General features: G+C 37.5%; 1 protein-coding gene across 5 annotated transcripts in view; it reads left to right on the top strand.

The window, feature by feature from the left end:
* The window catches only part of USP3 (ubiquitin specific peptidase 3), a 102,130-nt gene that overhangs the window by 31,445 nt on the left and 56,961 nt on the right, over nt 1-13,724 (top strand). The window lies entirely within an intron of this gene.

Below are 13,724 nucleotides of genomic sequence, written 5' to 3'. Positions count from 1 at the left end.
CCCTTTCCACTTCTTGGCTGCCTCTTCTTCCCATCCCACTAAGCTGTAGGGAAATGAAAGGTTACTATTGTTGTTCATTATGATTTCTTTTCTTTTTCTTGTTTTGTTTTTAATTAAAGAATAACATTATAGAAATCCATGTTCCTACTGTTCCAGTTTACATCTTGTTACATAATCTTAAAATCTTCACTTCTTTGTTTAAAAAGTTGTTTTGACAGTCTCTCCTGTCCAAACACAGTTCCACTCTCCTCCTCTTCTCTGTAGGTAGATGTTAAGAACTTTGCATGTAGTCTTTCAGGCTAATTCCTTTTTAAATTATTTTTTCTTTTTATGTATTTGGCTGAATCGGGCTTAGTTGCCCTGCAGCATGTGGGATCTTGGTTCTCCAACCAGGGATCGAACCCGAGTCCCCAGCATAGGTAGGCAGATTCTTAACCACTGGACCACCAGGGAAGTCCTTCAGGCTAATTTTTTTTTTTTTTAAGTATCACATCCTGTAAAAGGATATTGGAGGCCTTATTCTCTCTTTGTGATACACTATGCATGTCTGTTTCATATAAATGACAGTAAAGTGAGAATTTTTCTGACTACTTAGAACAGGTTATTTAGATTACAAGTGATATTTAACAATCCACATCTATTTGGTATGCTCAGAGAGTCAGTGTATTTTACAGTTTCACTTCGGTGTGAAGCAAATCTCTTTCCTTGACTAGTAAGTTGTGAATAAGTCTTTATTGTTTTTAATCATTTTACTGAATTTGAAAGGTTTTGACATTGAAAGGAGCCCTTTGGTTTTGGTTTTTGCCATACAGCCCTCGAATGCTGTGTGGCAAAAACAATACATGAAGGCAATACTGGGCAGGAATGGGGGTTTAAGGTCCAAATACTGCTTTTGATTCACGCTCTCTACTGAAGTTGTATGCTTTCTGCATCATTGGTTGACTGTTGTATTGTAGAAAGGTATCCATCAAAAGGCAGGGGGAAAGGGTCAGTGGCTTCCCAAGTTTACATTTTTACAAGTTCACGGTTATAATGCTGTGGCTGCTGAATAAACCATATTAAGATTTAGTCCTCCAGATCACTACTGTTTCAGTGATCCTTTGTGTGGACGATGTCCAGACCTGAGAGACAAGCTAGAGGCAGGCGAAAGCATCAGTGAAAGCGAAAACCTTGTGAAGATTTTCTGAACCTAGTTTATTGTTGTTTAATGCCATGAAACACTCCTTCCTACAAAAATTAAGCATTGGCCAAGGTGTTAAAGTATTTTCATTAGATTTTCCCCCTTTCCCTCGGGACACTTACATACTAGAATGACACAACCATCTAACTGACAGCACTGTGTGTTTCTGTCAAGTTGTAAGTATTTCTCCTTCAACGGCAGGAATTAAGATCATTCTGGAGGTATCTGTTGCTAAGTCATCATTGTAGGTTGTGTCAGTCTGTATGCACCAGATGTTGAGAATATTCATTCTTCTTGATATTTATTTAGCAGTGTGCGTGAGATGCTTAATGGGGAAGTTTGGAAACACAGTTGGATCTGTGTGTACAGTGGGTTTTGTTGCTATTGGTAAGATGATGAAGAAATAGTAACTCTTGAAGAAATTTAAAGAATTATCTTAGAATTTTCTTAATGGAGTAGAATTATATTTGTAGGTCTCTTTAAAAATAATAGACTATGTACTTTAACATCTTTGTATATTGCATTTTGGGGGAATACCTTTATTAACTTGGACTGGAATTTAATTTGCTTTCATTTGGTATAGGGTACTAAAGTACAAGTCATTTCATGGCTGAATTGGAATTAAGTGGTAGATCTTGAACCTTGGGGAATATACACCATGGCGGGGGCTTCTTGGCCAACTGCCAGTCTTTTGTGTGAGGTAATACAGAGCCGCAAGTGTGTGGGTATCCAGAGCTTCTGAAATGCAGGAAGGGAGCTGCAGCTGGTCACATAACCGTCTCATTTGTGGGTTTAGAACAAAATGCTAGGGAATCATTCTGCAGTTTTATACTGACAGCCTAAAAGGAATCTGTGATAGTGGTAAGCTGGTGGAGCTGTAGTTCAACATTTCTCCAATCTTAATCTTAATCTCTCAATGATTAAGAAACAAAAAAGGATTTCTTTTTCTGTATGGGGGGTGTGTGTACGTGTGTGTATTTTCCAATGCACCTTAGTAATTTTGCTTCAGTTTGTAGATTTTCCTTGTATATACGTTTCTTGTGGTTAGACTGATTGGTTTGCTTCAGAGATAAAATATTAGTGAATACAAATAGGTTTAACCTATTTGATTATTAGTTATTATTTTGACTGTAGCTAATGTTAAGGCTCCTTTTCCATGTGCTCTGTCCTCTGAAGAAGTTGAAACCTGCTCTGAGATCTGCAGTTCTTCTATCGTTTCTTTCCCCTTTCCATGAGTCCCTGCCCTGTCCTGTTTTTGCATATCCTTTATGAACTTATTACTGACCTGTCTGCACGCCCCTCCCCCACTCCCAAGCTCCAATCGTAGCTGGATATAATCTCTCCTAAGCTCACAGTCCCTGGGATACTTGTAGTTTCCTGCTGCATGTTAGTTATTTGTAGATGTCCTAGGGGACTTCAGGAACCATATGTCAGATCTTTGTATCATCCACAGTACTCAGTGTCTGGTGCTGAGTAGGCAGTAGCTGTTTGAAAGATTTGAATTTTGTTAACTCTTTTCCAAAAGTGGTGAAGGTTATGCCAAAACTATACTGCTGTACCCTGTCGATCCTCTTGGAGGACTGAGGAGCTACAGAACATTTTTCCTGAAAAAAGAGCCAAATCACAGCATATGTGAGCTATTCCATTGACTTCCCAAGAGGCACGGTCTTACAGAGCAGGTCCCTTCACTTCCTATATAAACAGCACATCCAGAAGAAGCACTCATCAAGCAAGCAGAACAACATAAAGTGGGTCATGATTTCAAAAGAGGGAAACCAATGCCAGAAGGAATCATTTTGGTTTGACACAAACCCACTCTTTTAGGAGACAAATTAAAATTTTAATAAAAATGAAAATCTCAAGATTTTCACACAAGCTCAGGTGTTCAGATTATTGTGTGTAATATTTCCTCTTCCCACTCCAAATTCTCTCCCCTAGTCACTACAAATGGAACTGTATGTGGTACATATTATTGTATCAAAAAAAACCAAAAAAACAAAAATTAAATTTAGAAACTAATATTTGACTTTTTTTCCTCTTGTACTTTAGATAGAATTCATTAAGAAACATTGTCAAATCTTCAAAATAGACAAGCAGCTTGTGTAGCTCAATATCAGAAAAACAAACAACCCAATCAAAAAATGGGCAGAAGACCCAAACAGACACCTCTCCAAAGAAGACATACAGACAGCTAACAAACACATTAAAAGATGCTCAACATCACTCATAACCAGACATTTACAGTTAATAGATTTAAAATACTGAACAAGTGATTGTTGGCATCTGACATAGTCTTGTCAACTTACCACAAAACTGAATTTCTGAGGATTCAGAAGTATGAAAGGAATAGTAAAACTAAATTACTGGAATTTTTCCTTCCTGGCAAAGTAATTAATGTTTTAAAGCACTCTTTCAAACAAAGAAATATTATGAAATGTGAGTCGATTCACTTGTCTAGAAGAAAGACTTGTATTTTAGGTTTTAAGCACCCATAACAAATAGCAGTTTTAATGAAAACTTATAAAAGTAAAGCTTTTATTTGTGGGCTTAAATGGATGCTGAATCATTTTCAAAGGCAGTTGTGATTAAAAAGAAGATCTTTTGTTGACCATCCTTATAAACTTTTTGGACACAGATTTTCAGTGTTGTAAAGATCAGAGAACAGGAAGAATTTTGTTTATTTAAAAACAGTATTTTGAAGTTTTATTAAAAAGAAACTTTAATTCATGGTCTGAAAACAAAAGGCTCTTAATAAGCTAGTACTTGTCTGCTTTTAACAAAGGAAATGGGTTTTCTCTGCAGGTATTCTTCTAGTTTACCAAAATTGGTTTAGTTGATGGCAATACATTAGAATTGAATAAAAGAGAATTTAAAAATAAGCTTGTTTTCTAAAAGAGTTCTTTGGATTTAACTTTTCTTGGTTTGAAATAGATGAAGTCATTGGAATATCAGCTTTGCTTGTTTTGTGGTTTGCTCTCTGTAACTATATCTATCATGATAATATCTGTCATTATAATAAAGCTGGGGGTCAAAGTTTGCTCTGGACATCACATTATGGTATCTGTTACACAAGGGATGAAAAATAATTTAAAACTTAACGATCGATTTGTCATTGCTCTTTCTTGAGGGGTACTTTTTGCATAAATGTTTTTTATTTTCTTTGTATTAGTATTATACACAACTTACTATATAAAGATTGCTGTATAGCCAGTAGATTAAAGGACTTGTTTCTTTACTGTTGCTTAAAAAAAAAAAATCCGGTTCATTTGCATGATGACTTCCTCTTGTTTCACGAGATTGAAGATTGGTTTGGTCTGGGAGGTTTGTTAGGACTTCAAGAAAATGACGTGGAGCCTTGTGCCTTGGGTAGGTTCAACAGCACTAACAACAGGAATGGAAAAAGCTATAGAATTTTAAAGCTGAGAAAGAGTTTTCTTTGTTTTGGGTGTGACATCTGTGTCATATAATATGGTAGCAGTTGAACAATTAAAAGTGGCTGGTGGGACTGAGGAGTTGAATGTTCTGTTTTATTTTAATGATGTTTAAATTGCAACATGTATCTGGTAGCTACTGTGTCAGATAGTGCAGCCTCAAACTATTAAAATTTAACATTGATTATACTAATATTCTGAAACTTTCAAAACCGTAAGACAAAAATCTTATAGAAACTCCAAAAAGAAAATGTCAGTTGTAAATAAGTATAACTTAAAGCCAGTCTAACCCAGGAAGATGTGTCAAAAAAAAATATGTAATTACTGAATCAGTTTCACAAGTCTGCCAACACATTCATTTTTAAAGGAAATCCCAGATTATTGTACCATTAGAAGCAAAAGTACATTTATAAATAAACAATTTCTGATTCTTAAAAACTAATAACATTGAAATAAAAGGAAACTATTAAAATAGGATGGTCCCCCTAAAAGAAAGCAAGCATCGTATGCAAATTGATGAAATACTAAAGCTGTTTCCATGAAAATCAGAAACAAGACAAATACTTCCAGTCATTACTTACATCATCACCACTGTTATTAAACATTGCTTTTGCAGTTCTAGCCATTGAAATAAGACAGAATAAGTAAATAATTGGTATAAATTTGGAAAAGAACAAATTATTTCTGCTTTCAAACTGTTTAATGCCCAGAGAACTCAGGGAGACTTTAGTAGAAAACAAGTGCAATTAGTAATTAATTTTGAAATGGTCAGTTCAGTCCAGTCACTCAGTTGTGTCTGACTCTTTGCGACCCCATGAACCACAGCATGCCAGGCCTCCCCGTCCATCACCAACTCCCAGAGTCCACCCAAACCCACGTCCATTGAGTCGGTGATGCCATCCAACCATCTCATCCTCTGTCTGCCCTTCTCCTCCTGCCCTCAATCTTTCCCAGCATCAGGGTCTTTTCAAATAAGTCAGCTCTTGGCATCAGGTGGCCAAAGTATTAGAGTTTCAGCTTCAACATCAGGCTTTCCAATGAACACCCAGGACTGATCTCCTTTGTGATACACGATAAATATACAGAAACTAACAGGTTTCTCTTCATTAGTTAAAAATGGAAATGACGAACAAAAAAGCGTTCAATATAGGACAAAAATTACAAACTAAATCTAGGAATAAGTGTATTAAAGAAAGACACCAAAGCAAAGATATAGATCCTTTTTGAAGAAGATTTGGCATTACAAGCAGTTCCTTTCCCCCTTAAGTTTTCGCCTTCAAAAATTTTCCCTGGAGACAGGAACTGATGACCATGATGATCCTCGGACATAATGTGAACAACATCCCGAAAGATCAGAATAGCGGATATGTTGCTTTTATTCGATAAGTAAATATTCATTTGAGAACTAACCAGCTCTATGTTAGGAGTCTAGTTTTTAGTGCTGCTGCTGCGTCGCTTTAGTCGTGTCTGACTCTGTGCGACCCCATAGACGGCAGCCCACCAGGCTTCCCGTCCCTGGGATTCTCCAGGCAAGAACACTGGAGTGGGTTGCCATTTCCTTCTCCAATGCATGAAAGTGAAAAGTGAAAGTGAAGTCGCTCAGTTGTGCCCAACTCTAGCGACCCCATGGACTGCAGCCCACCAGGCTCCTCCGTCCATGGCATTCTCTAGGCAAAAGTACTGGAGTGGGGTGCCATTGCCTTGGTCTCTAAAACAATGTACTGGAACATATGGGAAGAAAATGTCAGAACTCTGAAAAAAATCTTTGGCAAATATTTTAATACACCTACTGCCAGTGGTCTGTGGACTAGATGGTTCTGCCATGAGCTACACGCAGAGTCCTGAATCAGCTGCGTGTGTGGTGGCCTCACCCTTGTTCACTTTTATTAGCCTTGTGCAGTATGCTGCTGTGTTTTTTGTCTGCCCAGTTACGTGGATTTACTTTATTTTACCAAAAATCAACCCTCATCAAGTGGATAAACATTTGGACAGATTTTTACGAGGGAAAAATCCTTCAAGATGAAAACAGTAATGATAGTAACACAAATACTGGTGAAAAAGGAAAAGGCAAGCTGACATACTACATTCCTACTTAGAGCTCATCAAACACATTACGAAATAAAAATCTTGGCTACCTAAATAAAAACACAGACTAATCAGATGTGATTAGGACTTCCCCTGTGGCTCAGTGGTTAAGAATCTGCCTGAAGTGCAGCAGACTCGGGTTTGATCCCTGGGTCGGGACGATCCCCTGGAGAAGGAAATGGCAACCCATTCCAATATTCTTGCCTGGAGAATTCCATGGACAGAGGAGCCTTTCAGGCTACTGTCCAGGAGATCGCAAAGAGTCGGACACAGCTGAGAGACTAACACGTTTCCCCTTCACTTTCAATCAGATCTGATAAATCGGACAAAAAGTTTACGAAACTGTATGAGATACGAATTTATATCCATTATCATTAATGTCAAACCTCATCCTATGTATATATTATACTTTGAGATACTGGTTTAACAAAAGTATTAAAGATATGGATAGCAAGACATTTTAAAAGTTTCTTTCATCTCTAGCTCATTCTTCTAAAAATTTTTTATACTATACATATATTGATTTAGATTTCCTTACATTTCTAATTAGGACAGCCATGTGTAACTGTGTTGTGGGTGGTGGATGTTCAGTTTTGTGGCTAATTTTTAAATCTCAGAAGCCATTGAAAATAATTTGAAAGATTTTGCCTTAATGGACAAGTGTTTCTAAAATTAGAATTTTTAAAAGGAGGTGGACCCATATTAAATTTTAGGATGAGAAAATGATTGAGCCATGCTGCATGTTTTAATTTTTGGAGAATGGGGAAATAAAGTACAGATGGGGATGACCAAGTGAGGAATACTTTTTGCCGTTAAACAGTGAATGGTGTGCTACATGGCAATGAGGGAGGGTATGGGGGTTGTTGATGTGTGGAATGAAAGCTGAAATCTAAGCGTAAAGAAGGTAACACTGAAGTGAAAGGAAAGATTGTGAGGGAAAGATGAGAGAGAAGAAAATTTAGGTAAGATCGACATTGCAGGACCATCAAATACTACAGCTTAATTCAGCTACAGCTATTTATGGATTTGACTGTAATTGTACTTAGATAGGGCAGGGACAAATATTATATGAAAAGAAATAACCAAAGTATAGGATAAACTATTAGTTGAGATGGAGGAGGAAAAATGTGGGTTTGGGGGAGGTTATAGAAATAAAAAAAAAAGGATTAGGCATGATTTTAAATACTAGAAATTAGAAAAAAAAATCTGAAAATGTATGCTTAAGAAATCAGTGTAATGAAGAAATTGGACAATTTTGTTATTCAGTCATGTCCAACTCTTTGCGACGCCATGGACCTCAGCACACCAGGCCTCCCTGTCCATCACCAACTCCCAGCGTTTACTCAAACTCGTGTCCATGGAGTCCGTAATGCCATCCAACCATCTCATCCTCTGTCATCCCATTCTCCTCCCACCTTCAATCTTTCCCAGCATCAGGGTCTTTTCCAGTGAGTCAGTTCCTCGCATCCAAAGTATTGGAGTTTCAGCTTCAGCATCAGTCCTTCCAATGAATATTCAGGATTGATTTCCTTTAGGATGGACTGCTTGGATCTCCTTGCAGTCCAAGGGACTCTCAAGAATCTTCTCCAACACCACAGTTCAAAAGCATCAGTTCTTCAGTGCTCAGCTTTCTTTATAGTCCAACTCTCACATCCATACTTGGCTACTGGAAAAATCATAGCTTTGACTAGACAGACCTTTGTTGGCAAAGTAATGTCTCTGCTTTTTAATATGCTGTCTAGGTTAGTCATAACTTTTCTTCCAAGCATCTTTTAATTTCATGGCTGCAGTCACCATTTCAGTGATTTTGGAGCCCCCCCAAAAATAGTCTATCACTGTTTCCATTGCTTCCCCACCTATTTGCCATGAAGTGATTTTTTTTTTGCCCCCCCCTTTTTTTTTTTGGTATTAGAGTAGCAGAATTTGAAATTATTATCCACTTTTTTTTTTTACCAAATTATTTAATAGTATAAATAATTGGTATTTCTTATGAAAATTTACCTGCTACCTGGTGCAAGGTGGTAAAATTATTTGCATATCTCCTGCTTTGAACAACAGTATGTATATAATACCCTACTCTACATTTAATCAGTTTATTAACTATTGGTTTAAAATACTTTAAAACTAGCATCAAGTTTGGTTCAAGGAATTTGGGTTGAGACTAATTTTTACATAGCTGAGATGATAGTATACTTTGTCTCAACATGTTATAAGTAGAGAAAGATAAGAATCTTCCTTCTTTGCCTTTTTATATCTCATTTTCTTATCTAACATCTCTAACATGTTGTCTAATACGATTTCTTAAGTATTATATTTTGTCTTTAGTGTCCAGTTTACTTCAATTTTCTTAAGCATTTCTTTCTTTTCAGTAAATACAGAAGTAAATGTTCTCTGTATCAGACAAGTAGTCTAGTAGAGGTATAGCCCATCTTTACTTGAAGAATCACCTAAAATCACGAAATTTAAACTTGCTTTAGTATTAATTCAATAGCCTAAAAGTTGGCTGGAAGAAACACAAGCTGGAATCAAGAATGCCGGGAGAAATATCAATAACCTCAGATATGCAGATGATACCACCCTTATGGCAGAAAGTGAAGAGGAACTAAAGAGCCTCTTGATGAAAGTGAAAGTGGAGAGTGAAAAAGTTGGCTTAAAGCTCAACATTCAGAAAACAAAGATCATGGCATCTGGTCCCATCACTTCATGAGAAATAGGTGGGGAAACAGTGGAAACAGTGTCAGACTTTATTTTTCTGGGCTCCAAAATCACTGGAGATGGTGATTGCAGCCATGAAATTAAAAGACACCACTGCTGGTCATACACACTGAGGAAACCAGAATTGAAAGAGACACGTGTACCCCAATGTTCATCACAGCACTTTATAATAGCCAGGACATGGAAGCAACCTAGATGTCCATCAGCAGATGAATGGATAAGAAAGCTGTGGTACATATACACAATGGAGTATTACTCAGCCATTAAAAAGAATACATTTGAATCTGTTCTAATGAGGTGGATGAAACTGGAGCCTATTATACAGAGTGAAGTAAGCCAGAAAGAAAAACACCAATACAGTATACTAATGCATATATATGGAATTTAGAAAGATGGTAACAATAACCCTGTATACGAGACAGCAAAAGAGACACTGATGTACGAACAGCCTTTTGGACTCTGTGGGAGAGGAAGAGGGTGGGATGATTTGGGAGAATGGCATTGAAATATGTATAATATCATATATGAAACGAGTCACCAGTCAAGGTGCGATGCACGATATTGGATGCTTGGGGCTGGTGCACTGGGACGACCCAGAGGGATGGTATGGGGAGGGAGGAGGGAGGAGGGTTCAGGATGGGGAACACATGTATACCTGTGGCGGATTCATTTCGATATATGGCAAAACCAATACAATATTGTAAAGTTAAAAAAAAAAAAAAAGACGCTTACTCCTTGGAAGGAAAGTTATGACCAACCTAGATAGCATATTCAAAAGCAGAGACATTACTTGGCCAACAAAGGTTCGTCTAGTCAAGGCTATGGTTTTTCCTGTGGTCATGTACGGATGTGAGAGTTGGACTATGAAGAAGGCTGAGCATCAAAGAATTGATGCTTTTGAACTGTGGTGTTGGAGAAGACTCTTGAGAGTCCCTTGGACTGCAAGGAGATCCAACCAGTCCATTCTAAAGGAGATCAGCCCTGGGTGTTCTTTGGAAGGAATGATGCTAAAGCTGAAACTCCAGTACTTTGGCCACCTCATGCGAAGAGTTGACTTATTGGAAAAGACTCTGATGCTGGGAGGGATTGGGGGCAGGAGGAGAAGGGGACGACAGAGAATGAGATGGCTGGATGGCATCACTGACTCGATGGACGTGAGTCTGAATGAACTCCGAGAGTTTGTGATGGACAGGGAGGCCTGGTGTGCTGTGATTCATGGGGTCGCAAAGAGTCGGACACGACTGAGCGACTGATCTGATCTGATCTGATCTGACTTTCGTTTGTTAGACACATGAAGTCCTATTTATATGAATGAAGAGATGCCAAAACCTGCACCTCAGCTCCAGTTTCTCAGTAGAAAGAAGAAAAAGAGAACACCTTTTTATATTATTTCAGTTACATTTTGGGACCCAGGTGTATTTTCACCTTAAGACATTTAGCCCTATTTTATAACAATATTTATTCAAAATGGGACATGCCTTCCAGGTTTCTGATGCCCAGTCTAGAAGCTCTGGAACACAGCCTACAAGTTATGTACTCCTTTCTACTTATTCTGGTGTAGTCTCCTTGGAGGGAAAACCAAGAATGGTGGCTCATTTTTTTCCAGGTGTTAGAGGCAACCATAATTCTGACCTAATATCGTCAACATAATTGCAAACCAGGAAGAGATTCCTAGAACTTGTTTACTTTAAATTCTTCTGTTTGTCTTGGGACTTTTTAATGCCAGTATTAATGAGAGAGTTTCCAGTTTGAAAGCAGTGTCTCAGCTCAAGGCTAAGGCACCAGATAGCATTTAAATCCTTATTTATTTCCTACTTTTGTTACTTACTTTCTTTTGACCTCTGGGCCAGGGAGGAAGAAGAAATCAAAACAGAGGGAATGGGGGCAGCTAGAGAAGGGTGTGTTACAAGGCAGCCCTGGTTACACAATGGAAGGAAGCCGACATTTACTGACCCTGTACCACGTGCCAGGCGCCCCTGGGAGTTTCGACCTGTGGAAGCAGGTGCTTTCCTTTCATCGTCGTCATCAGATGATGCTTGTACAGTGTGATGAATTCAGACAGGATGAAAGTTAGAAGCCTAGAGATAAATGTCCTTCTTAGTGACTGTAAGAATTTCTGAAGTCTACTCTTGGAAATAAGGACAATTGTGAAATCCTAAAATTTTTAAGACAGACCAAATTCAGCCAAAATCAATTGATTTCTTCTAGTTCATTGAAGTTATACTTCTTACCTCTTTATGACAATGGTAGTATTTTAGAATAGTAGAGCAGCCAGTGTCTTAGATATTTTCTAGGCCAGCAGTCCTGTCCAAGAGAAATAATTCATCACGTATGTAATACAAAATTTTCTAGTAGCCATAATAAAAAAGCAAAGACAAACAGGTAAATTCATTTAAATTGTATATTTTATTTAACCTGGTTATCCAAAATGTTGGGTGGCCAGAAAGTTTGTTCTGGTTTTGTCATAAGGTCTTGCGTATATTGACCCTCTAAGATCTTACGGAAAAACCTGAATGAACTTTTTGGTGAACCCAGTATTACCATGTCAACGTTGTAATCCATGTAGAATTATTAGAGATGGTTTGTATCTTTTTTTGAAATATGAAACCTTCAGAATCCAGTGTGATATTTTACACATATAGCACATTTCCATTCAGATGCTAACTTTTCATGAGAAATGCTTGATCTGTATTCAGTCATAAGAGTTGCCATTGAAAATGTAGATTCCAAACACTATTAAAATTTTTTCCAATAAAGTACCCCCCAAAAACCCCCATTTTCTTTAACACTTGATATGTGTATTGACAGGACCGACATCTTTTTTTTTAGAATAATTGACTGAAGCAAAAGCATATCAGTTTCAAAACTGTATCTAAGTTAGGTAAATCCACTCACTCTTGTAACAACTCAGTATTATCAATATCAAATTCAAAGGGCCATTATATAAACTGAAAATCAGCTCTAAATTTATTCATGTCAACAAAGCATTCTTCAGTTTTTCTTGTAGCTATTAGAGCCAACTTACATAATGCTATTGCATTTAAAATCTCTTGCATATTTGTTCATGTTGAAATGTGTAAAACCATTATTAATTTATAGTATAAATAGTTTAAATTTGTACATAAATTCTCATACCTGTCTAGCTGTGTCAAAAACAAGCTTTTCCTCTCTCCTTGGATCTTTAAATTCAGCTCCTTCACGTGCACTGTGCTGTAGGTAACAAATGTAGGTCATGGGGTGGTGTTTTCTCTTATGTTGGATATTGGCAGGTGTTCCTTTTGATTCAAGAAAATCTTGAATTAGACCTAACAGAACGTAAACCTTTGTAAAATCTGCCATGACTCAAGCAGTGAATATTGGCAAAGAGCATGTAGTCATTGAATTCATTATCTTCTGTCTCTTAAAACAGTTCCACTGGTGATGAGTCAGAGCATTTGTACATGTATACTGAACAGTTTTAGGAACTGCACAATTTTAATAACTGCACCCATGATACAGTCCAGAGCACAAATATTTTCAGTATGTTAACATGAAGTTGATCAAATAAGGGAATTAATTCCAATAAATCTGGAGTTTTGATCCCACATAACTGGTTCTTGTTTGTGTTGATAGAAAGTAGCTTTTTCCTATCTAACTGAAAGTGACAGATGTAAAAGATTAAAAAACATTTGCAACATGAGTTTGATTGCTTTTAAGGCAGGTCAGGAAGCAACAGTTAGAACTGGACATGGAAAAACAGACTGGTTCCAAATAGGAAAAGGAGTACATCAAGGCTGTATATTGTCACCCTGCTTATTTAACTTCTATGCAGAGTACATCATGAGAAACGCTGGACTGGAAGAAGCACAAGCTGGAATCAAGATTGCCGGGAGAAATATCAATAACCTCAGATATGCAGATGACACCACCCTTATGGCAGAAAGTGAAGAGGAACTAAAAAGCCTCTTGATGAAAGTGAAAGAGGAGAGTGAAAAAGTTGGCTTAAAGCTCAACATTAAGAAAACAAAGATCCTGGCATCTGGTCCCATCCCTTCATTGGAAATAGATGGGGAAACAATGGAAACAGTGTCAGACTTTATTTTTCTGGGCTCCAAAATCACTGGAGATGGTGATTGCAGCCATGAAATTAAAAGACACTTACTCCTTGGAAGGAAAGGTATGACCAACCTAGATAGCATATTGAAAAGCAGAGACATTACTTTGCCAACATAGGTCCGTCTAGTCAAGGTTATGGTTTTTCCAGTGGTCATGTATGGATGTGAGAGTTGGACTGTGAAGAAAGCTGAGCACCGAAGAATTGATGCTTTTGAACT

Source organism: Bos javanicus, chromosome 10 (genome assembly GCF_032452875.1).
Source record: "Bos javanicus breed banteng chromosome 10, ARS-OSU_banteng_1.0, whole genome shotgun sequence".
Lineage (NCBI taxonomy): Eukaryota > Metazoa > Chordata > Mammalia > Artiodactyla > Bovidae > Bos > Bos javanicus.
The sequence above is the reverse complement of the archived record's forward strand: the minus strand, read 5'-3'. Positions and strand labels throughout refer to the sequence as shown.